This window comes from Mirounga angustirostris, unplaced genomic scaffold (genome assembly GCF_029215605.1).
Source record: "Mirounga angustirostris isolate CCGP_5_RB_7025 unplaced genomic scaffold, mMirAng1.0.hap1 SCAF_2, whole genome shotgun sequence".
Classification (NCBI taxonomy): Eukaryota; Metazoa; Chordata; class Mammalia; order Carnivora; family Phocidae; genus Mirounga; species Mirounga angustirostris.
In genome coordinates, this window is record NW_026991710.1 from 101018555 (window position 1) to 101044827 (window position 26273).

Below are 26273 nucleotides of genomic sequence, written 5' to 3' on the forward strand. Positions count from 1 at the left end.
CCGTGTTCTACGAAAAAGAAGTTCATTGAGTTTTGAGTGTAGTCCACGTCCACTAACTGCTTCCTCTTATTCCATTCTTTACTGTGTGCTGAAGACCCATCAACGAATAAAGCAGTCTCTTGAGATTGCCACGAAGCACAAAATTTTAGAGATTTTTTTCAGTATTCTCTATATAAGAATAACAGTGTGTTGTAGAAATATTTCTATCAGAAATAGTAAAAAAAAAAAAAATAGGCTTGTCATTTAAATGCATATTCTTCGGATATCTGGGAAGTGTACTGGCATGGAACAAACTTTTCTTGAGCAATGCTGGGAAAATGAGGTGTTGCTGTATTGGGTTAGTGATATTAAATCAGAGATTATATGTAGACAGTGAAGGGATTGAGAAGTAATTTTGGTTTCCTTTTCAGAACGGGGGGATCAGAGAGATTTTTTTTTTTAATAATAATCATCAAGTACGGTAATGGCAAACACTCTGAAAATATTAAGTGTTGCAAGCAATTTATTATGTCTATTACATTCTCAGAAAGACGATCAGTCAATATTGTAATCTTAAATATAAACTTGCAGAGTGCTAAATCCTCTTCCAAACTAAACTTCAAAACCCTCAACGATGATTGTCTATAATAAACAAGGCAGAGTAGTTTACTTATGGCCCAAAGTTAGACTTTGAAGTTCACTTTTAAAGAACGTATTTGATAGTAATTCTCCAAAAGAATGTTAATTATGAAAATGAAAGGATGGATTAAGTCCTGTAAAATTTTATTTTTCAAAGAAATGCTTCAATGCCTCCTTTGATATATGACTCATTTCACCACTTTAAAAGACATAGCAACAGTAAAAACTTCTTTAAAATTAGCAAATCAAAAATTCTAAAATCTCATGATCTGTGTTCACCTCAAAATCATAATACCATAATGATTGCAAGGATGACATTATTGTATGTACCACAAAGAAAGGAATAAAAACAAAGCTACACAAGTTATAACACGTGTTTTTTGTAGCTCAGAACTTTCACTACATACTTACTGAAAGAGCTTTATAATACCTACTGAGGTATAGGTTTTTATCTTATGCCCTGCTTGAATCTATATAAAAATGAAACTGTAAGAGGGGCACCTGGGTGGCTCAGTCAGTTAAGCATCCGGAGGACTCTTGGTTTGGGCTCAGGTCATGGTCTGGGGCTCATGGGATCCAGCCCCAGATTGAGCTCCAGGCTCAGGCAGGAGTCTGCTTGTCCCTCTCCCTACCCTTGCCCCTCCCCCTGCTCCCTGTTCACGTGCATGTGTGCTCGAGCTCTCTCAAATAAATAAATAAAATCTTAGAAAAACAATAAAGTATAAGCAAAACAAATCGGTTAGGGTATTCCTAAAGCTTACTCCCATCCCAAATCCAGTATTTCCAAACATGTTCAACTCAGAGTCATGGATGACCATGTTTCCCACACAATACTATCATCTATGCTATCAAGAGTGCTGGTCATACAGTATCATCTCTGCAATTTTATTCCAAGTTGCTGATATTCATACTGTAAGTTTTTATGCACGTGGACTAGCAATGACAAGGACATCAGAACCACAAGACACAACCTGTTTCCAGAAATGTGAAAATGTAAAAAGAAATGTAAATGTTAGAATCTTTGAAATATGATGTATCTTAAGAGCTAAGATATAGTAAAGAAATTTGATTTACAGCTCTAATTTCTGACCCCCTCCCCTCATGGAAGTAGAGTTGACACACGGTTCCATTAGTTTCAGGTGTACGACCCAGTGATTCAGTGACTCTACACCTGGTGCTGTGCTCACCATTCAGCTCTAATTTCTTACAGGCTCTTGGACTTTCTTCGCTGTTCACCAGAAACTGTAAATCTGACATTTGCAAAGTGTTAACCTACTCTAAAGGGTGAATTTGGAACTTTAAAAAGGAAAGCAGTGGCCTTTCTACTGCTTCAGTGATGTCAGCACCAACAAAGGAAGCAGCCCCGGCATCCTCACCAGCTAAGGCAAAACCATCTATTTGGACTTATGTCTTCGGACCTGTTAAATTTATGTAGAACTGAACTCATCCTATCCCCACATTCCCAAGATTTTTAAAACAAACAAACAAGCAAAGTCCTTGCTTCTCGGAGGTTATAAGTAAATCTAAGGGAAATGGTGTTTTCTGTTGGGGTTGTTTGTTTGTTTGTTTGTTTTGAGAAAGCATTGTCATCTTATTTCAAGTTATAGACTGACTTCTAGAAATGAGATTCAAATTTTTTGAGGCTATAAACACCGAGCCAAGCAATACTCTTGAAGTAAACATCCTAGAAGTCAGACTAGTATGATATATATGATTAAGGCATTGCTGTGCTCACTTTTGCAAGTTTATACTTAAACCAGAGAAAATCAGCTACAAGATGAATCTAAACAAATAGTATGCCGGAATATATTATGTACACTGAAATTTTAGTTTTTTAGCGTTCATAGCGGTAATGACTCAGATCAGCTTTGATATTTTTTTTTCAAACTTACCAAATATCCCAGAAAGTAAAAACACAGAAATAGCAAAATATTTTTTAGAATTTAAATGTAAAATGTTTTTAAATGCTAAATTCTGATCTGTTTGCCACTGGGAAAATCACATACTTTGCAACTAGATTCTGAGAAAGGGGGATTAGGAAAAAAAGTAAAGAGCGAACGATATGTTTTACTAGACATTTACTTCATGTATGTTTATTACTTCTTTAAGAAACATAAGTTTTATCAATCTTTAGTTAAAAGCATGAAAGAAAAGCAATCTAAAATGGGTCAACTGAAAAAATATATATAGCAACGAAACGCTAAAAATGAAATTACATTAGCATGTACCTGTATTTCAAATAGGAAAGTAGATTTAGCTTGAGATGATATTCAAAATCTGTAAGTGCTGGGCACAGACACCAATCAATGAGAATGGCACTGCTCTCAATGGCCGGAACAACCATATATATTATCAACTGGATACCAAGCCAGCAAGTCAGCCTGTGATGTGCTCCACCAATTGCTCAACATCCCAATATATGGGAGAAATAAATGCAAGATGTCTACTACTTTTTGTTTGTTTTACTTACTAGAAGATTTTTGCATTTTCTTGGATCAGTTAATGTGGGGGAAAATGTTTAGAAAACAATGTGCACATTTTCCATTGATAGGCAAGAGATGATAGAGATATGGTGGCCAGTTACTCGAATTACTAGAGATGACAGGACCATCCAACAGAGGGAGGGAATAAAAGGAATTCAGAAAAATGACAACAGAGAAGAAAGATGGCTAATGAGAAATTTCTAGTAGCCAACATGGCGAGAGGACTTTTAGGAACTACTGTCCTGATTTAATTTGCTTTTTAAATTCTTTCTGTGTTTAATCCTCCTGTATTAACCATGAAACCTATGCTACTTACATAAATACCCTTGTTGTAGTATAGCTTGGGGAAACTAAAAACCCAAGGCTGAGTCCTATACTTGAAAGAAAGAAAGAAAGAAAGAGAGAGAGAGAGAGAGAGAGAAGGAAAGAAAGAAAAGAAAGAGAAAGAAAGAAAGAAAGAAAGAAAGAAAGAAAGAAAGAAAGAAAGAAAGAAAAAGGAAAGAAGCAGAGTAGGAAAAGGACAGAACCTAAGGAAAATTACAAATAGGAATTGAGAAATATACAAGAGTAGTAATTTAGAGCAGGCTGGAAATCATCCCACCCTAACCAAGAATTAATAGAAATACCGAGTAAGGCAATAGGCCTCTCACAATACTTAAAATGGGAGTTCATCTATTACATTTGGACATAGAAAAAAACTGTAGGTAATATCAAAAAGCTGGAGTACATGGGACATCTTTGCTTCACTATATAACACTTTACCATATAATAATGGTTGTCATTAGTTTCTTACTTCCCATGTGTCAAAGAACCTAAAAAGCTATTTTAGAATAAGTAGATTTATGGCTTATTTTGTATTTATATCTTTGACTCAATGTTTTCTACTATGTTTCATCATTTCACAATATGAAATATTTCCATCAAAAAAAAAAACCAAAAAAACCCCCCAAAAAGCCCTCCTCTCTCATCCTAAAAATACACCCAAATCAATCAGTGTTATTCTCACTCAAATGCATAGATAGGCTGTCACGTACTTACGGACCGCTTGGATGGAAATACAAAAAAGGAACATTTTTAATGTCAGTTAAGAATAATCACTCGTATGGACCATAACTGACACTGAAACCAGTTTCTTCGTCAATGTTTGTGTAGGAGATGGCTTGGAAATGGACCAACTTTTTAAGGCCCACCTGTGTCAAATTGGTCTAGAGGTAAGGATCATGCGATGCAGATAACATGTTTATTTACTTCTTGGAATTCTATTCTACGTCTAAATACTTGACATAAAAAATCCTAGAATATTGCAATTTAGAATATTTGAGTGAAGTAAGCAAGTTAGACAAAACAAAAGGTTGAAGAACATTATGAATCCCCACATCAGATAAGATCCTTGATTTTTGTGAGGTGATATACTTGCCAGTAAAATAGCATTAGGTAGAACAAATAAAGAACAGAACAAATAAATGGAACAAAGTTGAAGAGTTGAAGAATCCTAAGTTTAACTCCAATCACTGCTGTTTCAGAGGACGAGCAATAAACTTCTCAAGAGAGAAAATAAAGTAGATTTTGGTTTCTATGTGGGTATTAACAACTTGGCATCCACGAAAAAGTGATATATACTCATAGGGAGGCACTTGATTTTCAACTAATCCTAAAACAATTCAATTTAGCAAAACTCTACTGGTAAAGGCCATTTTACAATTGATTTTTTGTGTGTTGATTTTGTGTCTTACAAACTTGCAAAATTCACTTATTAGTTTGAATAAGTTTTTGCAGATTCAATTGGATTTTCTACAGAGACAATCTTGCCATCTGTCAATAAAGATAGTTGTACTTCTTCCTTTCCAATCTGTAGGCCTTTGGATTTTGAGGGAGTACAATATTGAATATAAGTGGTGAAAGCATACAACCTTCACTTGTTCCTGGTCTTAGAGAGGAAAATACTCAGTCTTTCATCATGGAGTATAATTTTAAATAAGGTTTTTTATAATTCTTTAGCAGGCTCAGGAAGTTCTCTTTTAATCCTAGCTTTCTGAAAGATTTTAACAAGGAATGGATGTTGGATTTTGTCAAATGCTTTTTCTGCATATATTTGAGCTTATCATTGGGTATTAAATTGATAGATTTTTCAAATATTAAACTAACCTTGCATTCCTGGGTTTATCTTGGTCATGACATATTATCACTTCTGTATACTGCTGTAATTGATTTTTTTATTATGTTAATCACCATACATTACATCATTAGTTTTTGATGTAGTGTTCCATGATTCATTGTTTGCTGTAATTGATTTTTAAAAATTTTCTTTGATAGTTTATGTCTTTCAAGAAATTTGTCTATACCAATTAAGTTACCTTAATTATTAACATGAAATTATACATAATATTCCCCTATTATCTTTCTTTTTTTAGATCAAAATGACATATAACATTGTATTAGTTCTAAGTATACAACATAATGAAAAAAAAAATTAAAAAAAAAATAAATAAGTATACAACATAATGATTTGATATATGTATATATTGTAAAATGATCACCACAATAAGTTTAATTAACATTCATCACTGTACCTAGGTACAATTTTTCTCTTAGGATGAAAACTTTTAAGATTTACTCTCTTAGCAACTTTCAAATATACAGTATAATATTGTTAACTATAGTAACCGTCCTGTACATTACATCCCCAGGGCTTATTTATCTTATAACTGGAAGTTTAGATCTTTTGACCTCTTTCAACCATTTTTTCTATACCCCACCTGCACCCTCAACATCTGACAACCACCAATCTGTTCTATGTACTTATGGATTTCATTTTTTTATTTTTTTAATTCCCCATCTAAGTGAAATCATACAGTATATGTCTTTCTCTGTTGGACTTATTTCATTTAGCATAATGCCCTCATGGTCATCTATGTTGTTGCAGATGGCAAGATTTCATTCTTTTATATAGTTCAGTAATATTCCATTATATATATAGTGTGTGTGTGTAATATAATGAATGTAAAGTACATATATATACCACATCTTCTTTATTCACCCATCGATAGATACTTAGGAAATGTTCATGTCTTAGCTATTGTAAATAATGCTGCAATGAACATGGAGGTACATCAATCTTTTCAAGTTAGTGTTTCATTTCCTTTCAATATATACCCAGAAGTAGAATTGCTGGATCATAGAGTAGTTCTATTTTCAATATTTTGAAGAACTTCCACACTGTTTTCCAGAATGGCTGCACTAATTTATATTCCCACCAAGAGCGCATGAGGGTTCCCTTTCTCCACATCCTTGCTAGCACTTGTTATTTCATGTCCTTTTGATAACAGCCATTCTAACAAGTGTGAGGTCATTGTGGTTTTGGTTCACATCCCTCATTATTAATGATGTTGAACACCTTTGCATGTATCTGTTGGCCATTTGTATGTCTTCTTCCCTAATTATCTTTTTAAATATTTGTATAATCTGTGGTGATGGCACCTCTCTTTTTCCTGACACTTGCAATATGTGTCTCCTCTCTTTTTTTTCCTGACCAGTCTGACAAGACTGCCCCATAGCAGTTTGAAACCTCAATACCGCGACCAGACTGGCCTCTCCAGATCTAATGATCTATCACTGACAGCTGAATTTCCTCAACCTACAGCCTCCTTCATCACCAACCAAACCCAGGGCCCAGTGAGTGAGGAATAAGTCTGGGGTGTTCATGTAGCCAGATCCTGTTGGCCTAATCCATTAGACTGAGTGTCTGGCTCTATCTGCCTCTCTACATTCTGCCAAAATAACTGGCCTAGAATTCCAGCCCCCATGTTTACCCTATTTCATACCACCCCACACACAAACTGTAGAATTGGGATTCTGCCTTGAACCTCAAAAAATAACAAGAGGTCCCTAGTCTTTTGCCTCAATTATGATAAGCCCTTTTCTTTACCTGATTAGTATACTCTGAATTTGTCCACCAATGGCAGGGGATCTGGAGATTTGGAGACATGCACCCTGTTTTTCCTGACTTCCAAAATTGCTATTTATTATTCTTTATTGCTGTTCTCCAGCAGAAAGAATGATTCCTGTTACTATAATTTCCCATTTGTTACTTAGGCTTATGCCTTTCCATGGACCAAACTATATACATGGGAGTCAGCTTGCCAAGGCTGTTTCATCTACACTATTTCCTCCTTTTCCTTTCTGATGGAACATCACTCTCATCCCAGGATATCTCAAACTTAACGCCCATCCAAATTTAATATGACGATCATCCTGCCATTTAGGAATACTTTTTATTAACATCAATACCTACTGAATAAAGTCCAAACAACTTGCTCCAAATTGAAGTTTCTCAGCAATCTGGTCTCAAGTTTCCTTTTTCAGTTATCTATTACTATCCAACAAAGCTGGTCGTTGAGCTGTCCCTGAAATATTCTTGACTTCTCCCCACCTTTGGGGCTTCAGCTGACAATTTTTCCTTGAGCAAGCATAACCAACTACCTTCCTTCCTTGTATTAAAATTATATTCCTATTTCAAGGCCAAATTTAAATCCTACCTTCCCTCCCAAATGATTGGTTTAAGGGTATCCTCCCAGGCTGAGATAGAAGAACAGAATGATAAGTAATAGAAGCTACACTAGAAGAAAGTTTCCCAAGGAAGGGACCTCAAACATCATAGACTATAGGCCTTTTGAGAGCCAAGCCATAAAGAACATATCCTTATCCTTTGTCCAAGAGGCCTTGTGGACTTTTCTTCTTTATCAGACAAGAAATAGCTTCTAGTATGGCCAAAAAGCATTGTTTATATTACCCTAAACTCCCTTTTTAATGAGTGATGGCAAGATCAGAAGCAGCGCAAATGAAAATGGCATAAAGACACAGCCTGTCACTTTTAGAAGTGTTAATGAATGCCCTGTGGATTTTTTTTTTTTTTTAACTTCATGAGAACAGACAAGGAAATGTCTCCATAAAACTGTCGATTCTCAGGGAAACGTGTTAATGTTATGTAAATTAAAATTTGAAAGTCTACTTAACTGAAATCAGTAACTCAGTAACACCAAGAGTTGTGCATATGGAAAACACAATTCCTCAGTCCCAAGAACAGAGCTGTCCAATCTGCTGAGAGCTCTACATTATCTCCAGCTTGGCCATTTTAGGAATTGCTCCCATTCTATGTTACAGTGTAAGCGAGGAGTTCTAATTGACTCCAAAGAGATTTTCCCTGGTTGGTAACTGGTGGTGTGAGGGTGTATCTGTCCAGAAGCAGAAGACAAACCTGATTTCTCTCTTTGAGAAAATTTCATAAAGGCTAAAGTATTCTCGAGAAATGGAAGTAATTACACATGTATGCCCTGAAGACACTTTTCATCCGTGTGATTCCTAAATTTTTCCATTAGACAAATAGGATTTTTTTAAAAGTTTGAAATGAGCTTTTTGTGGGGATTTGGCTATAGATACTAAAATATAAATTAAGTAGCATTCCCATTCTTTATTTTATTTAAATGTTAAAAAGGCAGTTATATTTCCATTCTTTTTCTCATTCCTTACCAGCTTCAGGCAAAAAACTTTTTAACCATGCTACCCTCTGGTAGCACAGTTAAAAGAAATCATGAAATTATAAGTCACAGTATGTATAATATCTATAAATTTTTATCATGGCATTAGCTAAGAGAAAGCCTGAGGCTTTCCAACCTGGCAAAGGTATATTGCTCTATTAATAATTAATAGATAGGTTATGGCTATATAGTTGTTGTGGGTGCCCAGCTACAACACTGAAGAAAATTTAAGAAGGGTAGGATTATTTTACGTAAAGAAATGTAAGGTCAATAGTTTAAGCCAAAAAAGCCCCACAACTTTTTTTTTTTTTAAAGAAACCCAAAATAACCTTGCCCGAACTTGATGTACTCTAGTGCTATGATTCTCAAAGTGTGATCCACAGACCAGCAAAAAAGCATCCCTGGGAGTTTATTAGAAATGCCAAACCTCAAGCCTCACCCAGATCCCCAGAATCAGGGTTTGCATTTTAATAAGATCCCCTGGAAAGCTGTAAGCACATGAAAACTTGAGAAGTACTACTCTAGAGCCAAGCGTAACTGGGAGAAGAATGATGTGAGAAATGACTATGCAAAGACAAATAATGTCCTTCATATGTGCCATGAAGTTTGTACCGATGAGAAGGACTGGAGGGTTTTCTTAAGCAAAGGACTGATGTGATGTGTGTCTTATAAAGATAGTTCTAGTGGCCATGTGGAGATACATGTTTGTGAAGAGAGCATGGGACATGGAAAGTTCAGTGATGGGCTACAGTAACATGATAAGAATGATAACTCCTATTTATTGAGTGCCCAGTACATGCCGGACATCATGGTATTTATATTTTATATTTATATTTATATTTTATATGTGTTGTGTATAGTCTTCCCATAATCCCCAACGTGGGCCTCAAACTTACAACTCTGAGATCAAGAGTCACAAGTTCTACTGACTGAGCCAGCCAAGCGTCCCCCAAATGATCTTTTAAAAATAGAAATCCTCTGTTTAGCATCCAAATTAGAATAAAATGTAAATTTTGTAACCCAAGTCCACAGGCCCATAATAATTTGGCCCCTGCCTCTATCTGAGATCTCATTTTGTGACACACTCCCCCATCACTGTATTCATCACACTGTACATTGAATAACACCAAGCTTTTTTCCCCTTTCAGGACTTTGCACTTATGCTTTGCTTAGATCACTCTCATCCCAAGTGTTTAAACTTGTTACTTAAATATTTTAAAAATATAATCAACTATTGAAAGTAAAAATGATAACAAGGTCCAAGGGGCTTAATAACATGTATAAGTGAAAGGAAAAAAAAAAGGATGTATAAGTAAAATGCATGACAGCAATACCACAAAGACAGAGAGGGAAATAAAGGAAGAACACTTTAAAGTTCTTATTCTATATGTAAAGTATTAGAATATCACTAAAATAACCTAAATATATACCCTAAAATACCCTAAAATATATATATATATATACCCTAAAATAACCACTAAAATAATATAGCAGAGAGTTATAACTAATAAACTCACAAAGGAAGTAAAATGGAATCCCATTAAGTTAAACTAGCATATTAGCAATCTATTAAATAACACAAATTTAAAAGAGGGGGAAGGAATATTGTATATATCTGATATGGCAAATTAATTTTGGAATTTTATGATATTTCTTGCTCTTAATGCACTGGGTTATAGTCACAATAATATAATTTTCTCTCTACCTCCTATATTACAATCACTTCAAATCCCACAGTCAGTTATTTAAAAATGTAAATCAATACATCTTATCATGTACCACACTGTATTTTAAATTGCAACATTTATTTCCAAATATAATCAGTTATTCTTCTTTTTGTCATATTTCTCATTCTTCAACACTTCTCAAATTATCTCTATAGAAAATAAAAATAATAGAAGACAGATATCTTGATGTCTCATAAAACAAAACAAGAACATTTTCCCCAAGTTATACCTAGCTTCCACAGAATTTGGCAGGAAGCTTCCTGGTGGCATGAGGAATGCTAACTGGTCATTCCCATTTCTTTTTCAGTAATTCAAACTGGAGAAGACAAAATGAAAGTCAAACAACAATAAATTTGATTGGTCCTTTCTAACTAAACCTTCTGTTATTTAAATTTGAACCTTTCCACTGACTAGTAGGTTATCTTCATCATCTATTATCATTTCTGTTCAGGGATGAGACTAGATGTGTTCCTGGTACTTTCCTCTGCGGACTGCTTAATCTACTGAATTAGCTGCTTTTTTGCTAATTACCCAGAGTTAAGATTGGGGGATGGGTGCTGAAATTACCTCTCACATATGGATAGAGAATATATCTACTGGGAGGGGAGCTCCACTTACCTGGTTTCAGGTTCCACATGGAAGTTTATCCACTGCAGTAACCTTTCTGACTTCTGTTCCAACCAGGTAAGGAGTGACTTACCGGATTGGAAATTTTAGAACAAACCGGGTGGTTCAATATGGGCCATTCCTCTCTCAGTGGCAACCTGACCTTGGAAAGTCTGCCTTGGGGTCAGCTCTCTGTGATGGAGAAAGGGATCTGCCCTGAGAGGGAGGCTTGTGCCAGTGGCAAAAGGGTAACCCTGTCTAAATTGGAGGTGCACATACCTATTTGGCCATGGATTGTAAGAAATCCAAATTGTCATTGTATCCAGGTAAAAGTGGATTAATGAATAAATAACAATTTATTAATGAATAAATAACAATTAGTGAAGGCTTATATTATGAGAAGAACACATTGAATTTGGGGGTTAAGAAAAGTAAAAATACTACTCAATGAACATATGGAATCCAGAGGCTAAGAGTTCAATTTAAAAGGACTATGCTAGAATACTCTGATTCTAGAAAGCAGCTTTCTCTTTAATAAAAGTGATGTATTAAGTGATTATTTTCTTCTCTCAAAATCCTGCATCTGTCTCTGGATTGGTTCCAGACTTAGGGTAGGGACAAAAGAGTAGTACTTAGTGATCCAGTCAAACTCCAACACCTTGGTAAATGGGCAGGAGACCTTGAGAAATAAATAAGAGATGGATGAGGGAGGGGACAAAATTGCCCCGGAAATCACAGTGTTTTGATCAGGGCTGGAGATTTAGTGTGTTGGGCTATGTGGGCTTTCGGTCCTGGGTGGGGCATGGAGTCTGGCAGGTAACTTGAGACTCTTGACAGTTCTGGCTGACCCTGCAGGTGTGGCTGAGGCAGGGATTAGGTGTTTTCAGGCATTTTGGGGTGTAATAATATTTGCAGCTTTTGTAGTGTTTTTGAGTCAAGTCTTCAGGCCTTCATTTTAAGGTCCAAAGGCAGACATGTGGCATGGCCTTAACATGTGGCTGCTAACTGGGCCTGGTTTGGTTCTGAGATCTGTGTCACCAGCTCTGGGAACTCAAGTATATAGTCACTCTTCTTGGAATAAGAGCCATGTGGTTGCAGAATGCGTGGGGGTGGGGGAAGCTACATCTTTTCACAAGGTCCACTCCAGTCAAAGAGTCTTTAGCAGCAGATGCAAATGCATCCCGGAGCTTTCTGTTGCCTACACAGCAAATAAATGATGAAGAAGGTGAGCGAAACAGAGGGAAAAGTTATGGAGAGTTCTTTGATGATAATTATGACTACCTAGAGTGTCAGACTGAAAGGTTTTTTTTGTTTTTTTTTTTAAGATTTTATTTATTTATTTATTTATTTATTTGAGAGAAAGAGAGTGTGAGCAGTGGGGAGGAGCAGAGGGAGAAGCAGACTCCCCGCTGAGCAGGGAGCCCGACATGGGACTCGATCCCAGGACCCCAGGATCATGACCTGAGCCAAAGGCAGACACTTAACCGACAGAGCCATTCAGGCACCCCAGACTGAAAGTTTTTAAAAAGGAATTATTATGTGATTTAGAAAGACTACTCCCATACTAGTGTGCAGGATATATTAAAGCCCAGAAAACCAGCATGTAGAAGGAGGAGTGGAAAGGCTATCACAAGGACAGACATGAGATGGTCAAGGCGTGAGCTAGTGTGATGGTATTTGGGATGAAAACTTGGACCTGAGAGGACTCGGTGAGAGCACGGATGGAAGCAGCACAAAAGTTGGAAAAGCAGTGCTTCCCTGGTACACAAAGCGAGCACAAGAGATCACTGATATAGTATGGAAGATGTCCTAGGCCTGTGAGCTGCAAAAAGATGGACATCTGGTTGGAAATGTACAGAGAATACCTGGAAAATGCAGAAACACAGTCTGAGGGAGAGACTGGGATTGGACATTTAACTATGGGAATCACGGAGGTTATGGCTAATTGAGAGAAAGTAGGTAAAAAGAGAAAAATAGTAAGGAACAATACAGAACTTCCTGCTTACCTTAAGGAGCTAGAAATTAAAACAAAAAGCCATGCAAACCAAGGAACAGACTCTTGATAATAAAGAACAAACTGATGGTTCCCAGAGGGGCAGGGGGATGGGGGGAATAGGTGATGGGGAGAAAAGAGTGTACTCGTGCTGAGCACCGGGTGATGTATGGAATTGCTGAACCACTATATTGTACACCTGAAACTAATAATTCACGGAATGTTAGCTAACTGAAATTTAAGTAAAAACTTAAAAAATAAAGAGAATAAAATATATACATAAGGGGAATAAAACCATGAAAGAAGATAAGAAAGGAATAGTCAAGGAGGTGAGAAAGAAGCAACTGAGATTTATGACAAAATCTAATTCAAGAAGGATGGCTAATCTCAAAATATACAAGGTTCAAGAAAATATTCTGGGGAATCTAAAGTGCATCAAATGTTCAACAGCATTGATTTAGTCATATATTCAGCAGCTTTTCCAGAGTTCTTAACCTGTGCCCAACACTGTGCCCTTGTCCTGGGCAGAAAATAGAAAAGCCAGCTCAGACCCTTCTTTCTTGGAGCTTACAGTGTAGTGAAAGAAACAGTTATTAATCAACTGATTGCATATATACAATGGAATATTACTCAGCCATCAGAAAGGGTGAATACGTACCATTTGCCTCATGGATGGAACTGAGGGGATTATGCTAAGTGAAATAAGTCAAGCAGAGAAAGTCAATTATCATATGGTTTCACTCCTATGTGGAACATAAGGAATAGTGCAGAGGACCATAGGGGAAGGGAGGGAAAACTGAATGGGAAGAAATCAGAGAGAGAGACAAACCATGAAAGATTCTGGACTCCAGGAAACAAACTGAGGGTTACAGAAGGGAGGGGGGTGGGGAATGGGGTAACAGGGTGATGGGTATTAAGGGGGGCACGTGTTGTGATGAGCACTGGGTGTTATACACAACTCATGAATCTTTGCATACTACATCAAAAACTAATGATGTATTATATGTTGGCTAACTGAACATAATAAAAAATAAAAAATAAAAATAAATAAAAAAATAAAAACCTAGCTAAAATTAGGCATAAAAAAATCAACTGATTGTACAAATAAATAATTATCAACTACAATGAGCGCAGTGTGTGGAAATCCAAGGCTGTAGAAATGAGATTGCACAATAGGGGAACCTTATCTATTCTGGGAGAGTATGAAAGGTAAAAGATGGTTTCTTTGGATCTTGAATATATTGATAGCCACATCTGCAGAAATCCTCTAGCGTGGCTATTGGACTCACAAGCAAAGAGTGACATTACTGTTTTCATCATTGAAAAAAAAAACAAAACATGAAAATGTATCATCTGCATTTCCTAGTGGAAACAAACAGACATCAATTTTAAAAGAAAAGGGATTTTAAAGATTAAAGAAAAAAAAGATTTTTTTTTTTATAATTAGTTCATTGTTAGAACATTTTGTACCAATGTTTACAAGGAAAAGAGACATCATCAAAACAATGTGTGGGAACATTCTAAATTATTTTTAATAATATGTGACATATTATATGAGTGCCATAAAAGGAAATGTGTAGTTTGGCTTTGATTTCTGGAATACAAATTCACCACTGAAACAAATATTTTCTTTTGGAAATCAATATTTTGGTTCTCAGGGCGCAAGCAAAGGTTTTATTTGGAAATTATTTTCTTGTATACTGACTGTGAAGACAGAAATCTGGGAAAGTAGATCACCATGCCAACAACCATTGATCAAACATTTATTGATATTCCCATGCAGCTCATATCTGTTTAATACATAGAGATAAAGTTATCTCAAAAAAAGATAAAAAGCGAAGGCATTAAGACCTCATCCATGCAATAAAAGTAAACGTGAAAGTTGATTCACCTAAAGAATTAAGAAATCAGGTTCAGGGATGCCTGTGTGGCTCAGTTGGTCAAGTGTCTGCCTTTAGCTCTGGTCATGATCCCAAGGTCCTGGGATGGAGCCCTGAATCAGGTTCCTTGCTCAGCGGGGAGCCTGCTTCTCTGTGTCTGCTGCTCCCCCGGCTTGTGTGCTCACTCTCTCTCTCTGACAAATAAATAGAATCTAAAAAAAAAAAAAAAGAAAAGAAATCAGGTTCAGAAATGTGAGCAGTGTTTGTTAGGAAACAACTTTGGTGCATATTAAAATGTTACCCTCTTAACCTTGGGGTTGTGTTATTATTGTTGCAACATTACAATTTATTTTTTTAAAGCAAAAATTAGACTCCTTTTAGAAATCTTCTTGGGGCTAGTTTCAAAGGTATTAAAAGTTTGTTGATATAGTTTCAGATTTCACATTGCATGGGATCTTCAACAAACTAGTACTTGTGGAGATTTGGAGTAATATTAAAGAAGAATACCCACATTTATCTGAAAAAATTAGTAAAATGTCCCTCCCTTTTCCTCCTGTACATTTGTATGAAGCCGAGTTTTCTTCATATACTTCAATCAAAATACCACACTCTAAGAAATTGAATGTAGAAGCGGGTTAGAGAATCTAACGGTCTTCTGCTAAGACATACATAAAAGACATTTACAAAAATGGAAAATAGTGCTGTTCTTCTCAATATATTTTACTTTGTTTTCAAGAAACTATATTATGTGTGTTAACATGTAACGCGTATTCACTGTTATTTTTAAATGAATTAAATGGATATTTTAAATGAATTAATACATATTTCAAAAATAGCTCAGATTTAATATCTAATGTGATAAATACCCATAGATATAATATCAACAAAATGTCTTTGGGGGTCTTCAATAATAGAACTGCAAAGTGCTCCTGAGATCCTGAATAGGTACAATTCCTGTTTACCATGGTTACTAGTTGTTATTTTGGATCATTCCAGGGATGCTTTAAACACAACCTACTTCTTCCATTTTGGAATTAAACTGTAACTTTCACGGAGTGGTTTGCTTCAACATCACGGCCAAAGTGGTAGTGCCAAGGAAAGAACAGAGTACTTGCCCTTGCAGGTATTTGCCCTTGCAGAGATTTCAGAGGACCGGAGAAAATCATGGTCAAACTATACACTACCTATGCTGGGATCCTAATATGTCTGTTATTTGAAACTGAAAATAGTTACATTTCTTCCTAAGTATAAAAAAAGTCATTAAAAATGGAAGCCAATTCTATAAATAACCCCAAATTTATCCATCACCCAAAGATAGTGTTAACATTTTGGTATGTTTTCTTTCTGACGTTTTTTTTTTTATATTATAGTGTTTGCGTGTGCGCGTGAATGTGTGTGCATGTCTAAGGAAGAAATAATCCATGTATACACTTAGCTACGAAAGCTCTATGATCAGAAAAAGTTTCAGCTTGGAAATCTCTGGATTCTGAAAATCATTGGGGTCTAAGAAAGCTATCATATAAAGCTAAGTGTTAATTCCACTAAATCAAATGTAAACTGCTTTACATGCTACAGCAATAAAATGAAGTTTTAAATCTAAAATATAGCTGAGTTGAAATGACTGGGTGGCTCAGTTGGTTAAGCATCTGCTTTCGGCTAAAGTCATAATCCCAGGGTCCTGGTATCAAGCCCCACGTCAGGCTCCCTGCTCAGCGGGAGCCTGTTTCTCCCTCCAAGAACTCATTTTCTCTCTCTCTCTCTGACAAATAAATAAATAAAATCTTCTAAAAAATAAAAAAATAAAATATAGCTGAGTAACAGATTGGTCATTAAACTGTTTTCCAGTTAAAAACTTTAGGGATCTTAATACGCAGAAGCCATTCTACTAATCATATTAAAATGCTATTATGAGTTAGAATAAGCACAAGTAAATTGTCACAGTTCTGTTCTGGTATTTGGTATTATTAAGAAGGCCTGTATTTAAAAAAAAAAAAAAAAAAGAATGCCTGTATTTTAAAAATCTCATCTCACTGGATCTCTACCTTATCTACCAAATTTAGCCTTAAAACCTTTCTTAAAAAAAGTAATGTAATCCTATACACTCACCGACATTTAAGTCATGTGAAAGGTAGGAAGTAATTAGTATCAAATGTTTCTTAAATTAAAGGCCATCTGCTTTTAATTTTTCCTCAGATGTCCTATCCACCTTCACTATGGAAAATATTAACTTTCCACAGATTAGGCATGATTGAAGCAATTTTTAAGAGGGGAGAAAAACTGGTAGAACTGACCATTATACAATAAACCATTATACAATAAAGTTGAAATGAGAACATCCCAAATATGCAGGTGAATGCTTTTTTTTCTTAACTACCTTGCAAATGTTTCAACTCAATGCTTTTAATTATGTGACTACTCTCTTAAAAAAGGAAATACATACTCCTGTGGCCTTCTGAATTATTTTATGTATCACATTCAGGCCTTACTGATGAGTTCCAGCAATCAGATTTTGAACAATATTATCTGAAATAATTTACTGAAGTCTTAGAGATTTTTTTGTTATACCACAGTGAAAGGTATGTCACTATATTTCAGTCTATCATATATTAAATGAGTTGTTTTGAGCAAAATAAAGTCAATCTATAGTTTTGACTTAATATACAGTTTATAAACTTTACTGTTAAATGATTTCTTCTTGATTTCAAAGTTGGCTTGCACACTGCTCATTTACACATGGATGTGACTATGAACTGAAAAGGCATCAGACACGAAGAAAGGCATTTACAGACTAATGTAAATGTAGGCCAAACAATAAATGTAAGAATCGTGTTAACTTGCCATTGTATTTTCAGTTTAAAAAATGCTAACCTAATAATTAAGTTATACTAGTTAAGGAGTATATTTAATTAACATGAAGAGCACTTACTAAAAACATATTCACTAGTTTTAGATGTTATTGAAATCACAGTTTAATTCAAATGGCCATAAAAATGTTGGACTTCAAATAATTCCATTTATATGCATGTAGATGTTCTCACAGACTGTATAAAGTCCCCACCATGTTCATTTTAAGATGGAGATATACAACATTTACTTCAGTTCACAAAGTGTGGGCATAAAACAATCTACAGAAGCTTTTTATAGGGTTTAAAAGAGTTCTAATCACCCGTGCCAACTGCACTCCTCTCTCAACACAAAACTGCTTTTGAAACCAAGCATTCATTTGCTAAAACAAGGCATCTGCTGTTAAAGAGATTGATTATCCTGGGGCCTGACCTAATTGGGAGATTAGATATGCTTCTCTACTATGGATGGCATGGTTTATAAAGAAAAAAAAAATTAGACCGAAAAAGAGCAAACTTCTTTTAGACTCCAAGTGCACTTTTATTTATTTCTAATTTTCTTTAATAGAAACAAACAGTATTGCGAATGTCAGGTTGGTGAAATCAGTGTGTTATGAGTGAAAAATGCATTGAGTTCATGTCATTTCTTTGGTAACAGGTACACATTCACTTTCATCACATAAGCCAAATAGTACCAAAAAATGACATTTTTGTCCTATCCTACTGAGTTAAGATCATTATATAATAGACACACACACACACACACACACACACAATCTGGCCTTCTACTGATGTTATCATTTCAGTGTTTTCTATTGCCAGTTAGGTGTCAGTTTTTTCCCCCAAACACAGACATCACCTCATTGCTGTGGCTAATTGCATTTTTCTTTCTAGCCTTTGACAACCAGACCTTTCTTAATGCTATTCACCAATATATCAGACTCAGGTCATCCATCCAAAACATGACAAAAGACCCAGATGCTCATGTAAATTGCACTCCCCCAAAGTACTGCCCTGTTCCTCCATGCAGATACAGATCTGTGACCCCCTCCCATTTTTGTTCACTCCCTTTGTTTTCACTTAATCTTTCATGGTTAGAAAAAGTGGTTATTTGTAGGCTTTAAGAAACATTATACTTTGTTTACATAATAAATCAAATAATCAAGTTAATTATGAAGTTAGATAAATTTTCTATACAAAATTCAAAAATTGCTTCTTCCCATTGAACTTCAAAATGGATTCATTTTCCACAAAAAAGACTTCTTGCTACCCATTTTTTACCCTTTCTTGAGCTCTCAAGATAAAACCAAGTTTGATTGTCCTCTTCCACTAAAAAAAAAAAAAAAGAAGAAAAAAGGTTTCATGTGGAATTGTGCAAGCAGAAGTGTAGGACTGAATCATTTATAAAATATCTCATAATTAAAAAGTTGATCTTATAAATGCTTTCTTATTGCCTTTGGTACATTTGTATTAAGCATTAATTACTCAAAATTACTACTTTCCTAAAGCCTTAACTTAAAAATAATTTTGAGATACTTAGAAACTACTGCAATGATGCTTTTATTTTTTTTATTTTTATTTTTTAAAGATTTTATTTATTTATTTGAGAGTGAATGAGATAGAGAGCACATGAGAGGTGGGAGGATCAGAGGGAGAAGCAGACTCCCTGCCCAGCAGGGAGCCCGATGCGGGACTCCAGAATCATGACCTGAGCCGAAGGCAGTCGCTTAACCAACTGAGCCACCCAGGCGCCCCTGCAATGATGCTTTTAAAGGAAGGTTATTATGGATTCAAATGGCATAGGGACATATTGTGTATGTGTGTAGATATATCCATATTCTAGATTCAAGACTTCTTTCTATTCATTTTCATTCATTTTTTTTTTTAATATATTTTCACCTCATATAGTTAAATGTTCACTATGTTTTGGATACTAAGTCACTGTAAGAGAAGGCGGAAACTGATAATTTCTTAAATAGAAAAACAATGTAACCAATAGAAACCAATGGCAATATTTTAGTATTTTAAGGGGAACATCAAGTTAATGTATATGATTTTCTGTCTTTAATTTTAAAGACTTTCAAATTTGAATAAAATTATGTGAAAACTTAATAAAATGATAAGAAACATACAGGGTTACTAGAGCTACTATCCTTATCTTCTATTCACACAGTTTAACATGCTCCTCTGTTAGTCATAATCCCATGAAAAAAAGGCAGAAATATTTTACTGAATTTAAATAATAAAATGACATCAAACATTAGTAACCATTACAGCTAAGCAAATATTATGGGATATGGCAGTAACATAAGGAATGGAGTGAGTTAGGGCCTCAGTTGATTGAAATCTCTGTGGTGGGGCTGAAATGTGCAGGCCTACTCTCTGAATCGAGTCAGATCAGAGCAGAACAGCTCAGACACATAGAGCAGTGGAAGACAAGTTAACAAGGCCAAGAGGAAAGGGTAGGAGCTAAGAAGAAGAGTAAAAATTTGGAGGAATTAAAGAACCAGAAATCAAAGACACCAAAGATAGGGAGAAAAGGGGGGAAACTGATGAATCTATGATAATGAGGCCAAAGGAAGGATTCTCCTGATGATTACAGCACGTGCTGCAATTTAAACAGTGAAGAAACAGTCTTGAGTGCTTCTTGCCTGGACTGTTACATAGCTTTCCAACCTGTAATTCATGTCAGCTACCATCATGTTACTAAAACATCACTATAATTAAATTCTTCCAAAGTTCCCAAACTTCCAATGGCTTCCTCATGTCTCCTGGGAGAAGTCCCAACTTTTCAGCCTGCCACACAAAGGCTCTCTAGAAAAAGGACCCAGATGTGATCTAATTACATCAAGACTGTGTCGTGGGTAAAAGTGAGCTGGTTTGGTGCTTCCATACTTTTGGTCTATTGATGTTAAGTTCTGTGCCTGTAATGTCCTACCTTTATGTCTACATCCAAAAAGGTTATTGTCCTACCTTTTCTTTATGACCCACACCAGACTTAATTGTTCTCAATTTAACCTTCCCTAACAGCCACCCATCTTTGCCTGCTAAAGTTCTAAACACTCTTCAAGTACTGCAATGTCCTCCAAGACACATTCCCATAGTTATTTTTGAATTCATTTTGCATTTACTGCATACATTCACTTGGCTGTTATCTTATCCCTCCTTCTCTGCAGCTGTTTTGGTATATTGGGTCCCCAGCTACATTTGCCTGGAAAAGAAAGGCTCTTTTTTTGCATCCATATACCTCCACATCATGAGATAAATAGTACTCAGTAAACATCTATCGAGGAACAATGCTCTGTACTATTATTTCTTCTTGGTTGAATTCTCTTCCCATTCCGCACAATGGCTGCCCCCAGAATCTTTCCAACCCTTTTTTCTTGTCTGCCTATCTTTGCCCTCCCCCGCTCCCCTATCTTGCCTCCTCCTCCACTGAGAAACTGAAGGTAATTCCTCACTTCACTTAATATTTCACATCAAGAATGGAGGGAGGGACAGGACATAAGGACCCACTATGCATCACCTCATGATAGATTATCTAAAATATAGCCAGACCTTTCATACTTTCAGGATTCATATCCTGCTACCATCTGGATTGCTTGGACTTGACTTCAGTTCTCTGAGTTGGGTGATCTTGGATAAATGATTCAACTTCCTTCTATAAGTTAGTTTTCTTAGCTATAAAACACAGGTAATTAAAGTACGTAACTTGTGTGCTTGTGAAAGGATTAAGTCAGTAGATTCACATAAAGCACTTGGAAGAGTGTCTGGCAGAAAGGAAGTGCTCAATAAATGCTAGCTATTATAATTGTATTTTGTTTACCATAGTGGTAAGACAGGGTCTGTCCTCATCTTTTTCCTGAAGTTGCGTTACCTGAGGACTCCTCTAGTTATCCTAGACTACACATGTATCAGACTCAGGAAAGGTACTTGGGAAAGTGGAAGAAAAGCTATCTAAATAATAATAACAATAATTTATAATAACAAGAATAATATATTAACAATAAACCAAAGCTTCAGTTGTATTATCTCCTGTAATCCTCACAAAAATTTTGTCACAAGTATTATCGTTACCTCCATTTTACAGGTGAGGGAAAAAATATCCTTACAGAATTCTTCTTAAATTGTCCAGATATTCCACCTCTAAAATATTTCTCTAGAACATGCGAGGCTGACACCTTTTACTTGCACATGTGCCTGTGAACTCTGCTTCTGGTAGATTGGTTGGACATTGTTGCTTCCTTAGACAATGCCATGACCTTCCACCTCTATGCTACAAGTAGTAAAGTTTTTTCATGTGTTCCAAGTGGACTTTTACCATATAAGAATCTGTTGAAACTCCGAAGAGGGTTTTTATTCTGTGCCTTCAGCAGGTTTAAGTGGAAAATGAATGGTGTTCAAAAGTCTGGGGCACCTTTTCCCAATAAAAATCATGTCTTTTCCTCACAGGATTGATCTGGCAGAAGCTGGCATGGAGAATGAGAGCTCACATTCCACACAGGCAAGTCAGTCATCCAAGCTACATTTGTCTATTCCATGTGTACCTGAGAGGGGGGGCAAGGAGGGAACACTACTGTCCCCAACTCAGGGTACCTTATCCTTCCTGTAAACATACTTTTAACTAATGGTTTCCAAAGTGGAATATGTGCACAAAATAGTCCCTTGGGGGTATAAGAAGAACTGTTAGAATGTCTACTTATATTGATTTTTTAATCTAAGAAAATACACTAAACTGTACTAAAATGTAACAAATAGATTGACACCAGCACCCTATCAGAAAGTTACAGGTCACTGTTGGTAGATTGAGGAAATGAAGGTCAACTGTTTCAAATTTACTCACCCTTTCTCTATGTAGGCAACACTCGGTACTGTGCTATCTAAGAAGAATTTCAGAAAAATTAACACTCAATATGTTCTTAAAAAGGAAAAGTGACTTTTTTAAATGAATGAGCAAATGTTTTTCAAAAGACAGTCATGCTGCTGAGACAGCATGTTTGTATCGATTATTTTTTTAAAAAAAACTTCATCTGTACAATTGAAAACAAACCTTGGAAACAAATTTTTCTAATCCATTTGTAATTTTTCTAAATTACAAATTAGTTCCAAAGGCAATTAAAAGATGGGAACAATTAATTCCAAACTAATAGAAAGATGTGTTTTCATATTTTTAAGAAATGGGCGAAAACTGCTTAAATCTTTGGTTTTAGATCCATTTGTTAAAACTATAAAAATACAGATAAATATAAATAAATAAGTCATTAATGGACTTCTTCCATTTGTATCCTCCTAAAAACAAAAACTTCAAAAACAAACCAAAAAACTCCCAAGTATTAAAATAAACTGAACTCAGTATCAGACTTTTAAATCATTTACAAATAATTAAACCAAATTTTTTTTAAAATGAGGCATATTAACCACATAAATTTTAATAGTTATTAATACATTTAGTGAACATAAAAATAAATTATTTTCTAGTGATATAACAAGAATCATTTTTAAAGATTTTATTTATTTATTCTAGAGAGAAAGAGAGCGAGCCTGAGTGGGGGGGAGGAACAGAGTGGGAGAGACTGGAGAGGGAGAGAGAATCTGGAGCAGACTCAGAGCTGAGCTGAGCTCAGAGCCAGAGGTGGGGGCTCGATCTCACAACCCTGAGATCATGACCTGAACTGAAACCAAGAGTCAGACGCTTAGCCTACTGGGCCACCCAGGTGCTCCAACAAGTATCATTTTTAAAAGAAACATTCATCTCGGGCGCCTGGGTGGCTCAGTTGGTTGGGCGACTGCCTTCGGCTCAGGCCATGATCCTGGAGTCCCTGGATCGAGCCCCGCATCGGGCTCCCTGCTCGGCCGGGAGTCTGCTTCTCCCTCTGACCCTCCCCCCTTTCATGTGCTCTCTCTCATTCTCTCTCTCTCAAATAAATAAATTAAAAAAAAAAAAAAACGAAAGAAACATTCATCTCATCTTTCTTTAATTTCTAACTTGTGTATGTTTTAAATATATACATATTTATTATGTTTAAATATAACATATATAAAATATAACATTTGAAATACCTATATATTTTAAATATATATAAATATATAGTATATACTACATGTACCTAATAGTCTGGAAAAGTTTATAATTTAGAGATAAATAAACCTATATTGGTGTATATTCATCATTTTTTCTATTCCTAATGGGATACACTATTTTAAACAAGATCTTTGAGAAAGAAAAGAGGAAGGTGTATACACATTTCCAGGGTCCTTCAAATAACCTTCCGTCAAGGTCCAGGGGGACCTGAGGCATTAAGTAATGGCCTGCCCTTCCCACACTCCTGATCTTTTTCCTCAGGCAGGCAGCCATCTGAGAGCAGCACAGAACTTTTTAAGTCCCTAAGACGCTTAACAGTGTTACAGTAGTATATTCGGCTGCCTTTAGGAGTTAAATATTATAATTTCTTATTAATTCAATGGAAACTAAAGATAACTCAAATTTAATAAGAATCTTAATGTAAAATTCCAAACCCCAAAAGGAACCCATCTCATCAATAACTCTTAATTATACAAACTCATAACCACACCTCACTTTTAAGAATATCCAAATTCTGTGAATACATTTTGAATATCTGAATGCTACGGCCTGCTGTTTCTCAGACAAGGGTCTGCAAGAATATTCTTGGAGATAAACAAATTAATGAAACTTCATTTCAAGTCTCCTTTTGATATGAATGTAACACGGGCTTAAAAAGGTATATTCTGGATCATCCAAAAGACAGCCTTACAACAGATAATTGCCATCTATTTCAGTGTGAAAAGTTAGCATCTTTATTTACAACTATACCGAAACTAAGCAATAATAAAAAGATACCATTTATTTTTTAATCCACTTGATCTCCAACACTAAACCAAAAACTCTAGGGTTCAGTAAGACGTTTTGTTGTCAGTTGATGTTAAACAGACTATGTACATTACTCAAGAATAAAAACCACTGTCATCATCAATTTTTAAGTGGGAAATCCCAGCAGAAATAATAGAATTAACGTGCATGACTGATCTGTAACCTGATAAATATGGCTTGACTACTATATTGTTTGAATGAGCTATAAACACAAGGCAGCTTATAAGAGAACAGTTCCAGTTGACAGAACCAAGTTTATCTAAATAGAAAAATATAAATTTAAAGTAAAGTGATTTTCCATGTTTTCACAAAGCTTTGTCTTCTCATGAGTGTTTTATAAGTTGGTATTCACAAATATTTGAGAAAGACCCAAATTTATGGTTTATTTTATTTTGTCTGTAGAACTCCTCAAAAAATATCTTTCTATTCACTCAGATACAATTTTGGTCTAATTATTAGTTGACAGATTTAGCAGAACTAATTCACCTTTACTTACATATGGGCAATAATAAAAATAACCCTATATACAGAATATTCAGAAACAACAAACAAAAAATGTATGATAGGCATAGAATGTTTGATGAGATTTAATATATAATTATAAAATCATTTAAGAAATTCAATCTATTTTTATTAATTTCATAGCAACCATGGCTTTTTCATTCTTCATAGAGGCTTTGTGTTGATAGTTTCTGTACCTGAAACTGTTCTAAGTTGTTTTGAGCTTCAATTACATTTCAAAATACACCGTGCTGTCAAATCCAACTGATTGCAGAACCCATTCTTCATATATATGTTACACACACACACACACACATTCCATCAGTCTGGGGATTAACTATGCATAAGACTATCACCTGCCTTTAAAATTATACCTTTGACACCTAATCCTGGTTGAGCCATGAAAAGACTTCTAAGTGATTATATGCCATTATCATAAGAGAATTATAATATCAAAACAAAATCATAACAAAACACAGTAATACTTTCTGATAAGAAACAGCCCATATTTTTCATTATAAGAACTTATGGAATTATTACTATGTTCTCAATAATATTTGGTTCTCAATAATATTTTCTCAATTTTTACTAAAGAAAAGATTATAATATCCTGTATATCAACTGGATCATTAAAAATTATAAATTACACCAGTATGGGGTTATATTTGTTCACTCTATTAAGCCATTGCTTATTAATACAATGTCATGATTCAAATGTGTTGTGCTATCTTTTTGAACATGTGGACCAACAATCAAAGAAAGTCCTTAGCGGGAAAGTATGTGAGGAAAATAGGTCTTTATGACAACATCCTTTTTTTTAAAAGAAAAAAGCAAATTCTGCAAACTGACATAATTAATAATTAATTTATTACCTATGTGCACAGTAATTTTTTTCAAAATTTAGTAAATGCACCTTATTAAAATTATCATAAACTATCCCTCTGCTTTAACAGATTTAGAACAAACTGCTTTATGTCAAGATGTTGGCCTCAAGAATAAAATAACACCTAGTGATCTGAAGGAAAACTTTCGTAAGTCTGCAAGAATAATGATTCAACTACCTAAAATGTTTCCTTTTTCCATGTAAAAAACAATATGTAAATTAAGTGTAAATATAGTGAGCATCCATATACTAAATGTTTATAATATATGAATTCTGTAGTATATCATGAACAATCTTTCATTCTGATGTATTTCAC

General features: G+C 35.2%; 1 pseudogene; it reads left to right on the plus strand.

Annotated features, from left to right (window-relative positions):
• LOC135363647 (mitotic spindle assembly checkpoint protein MAD2A-like) overlaps positions 1–26273 on the plus strand; it is a 51029-nt pseudogene that overhangs the window by 9350 nt on the left and 15406 nt on the right.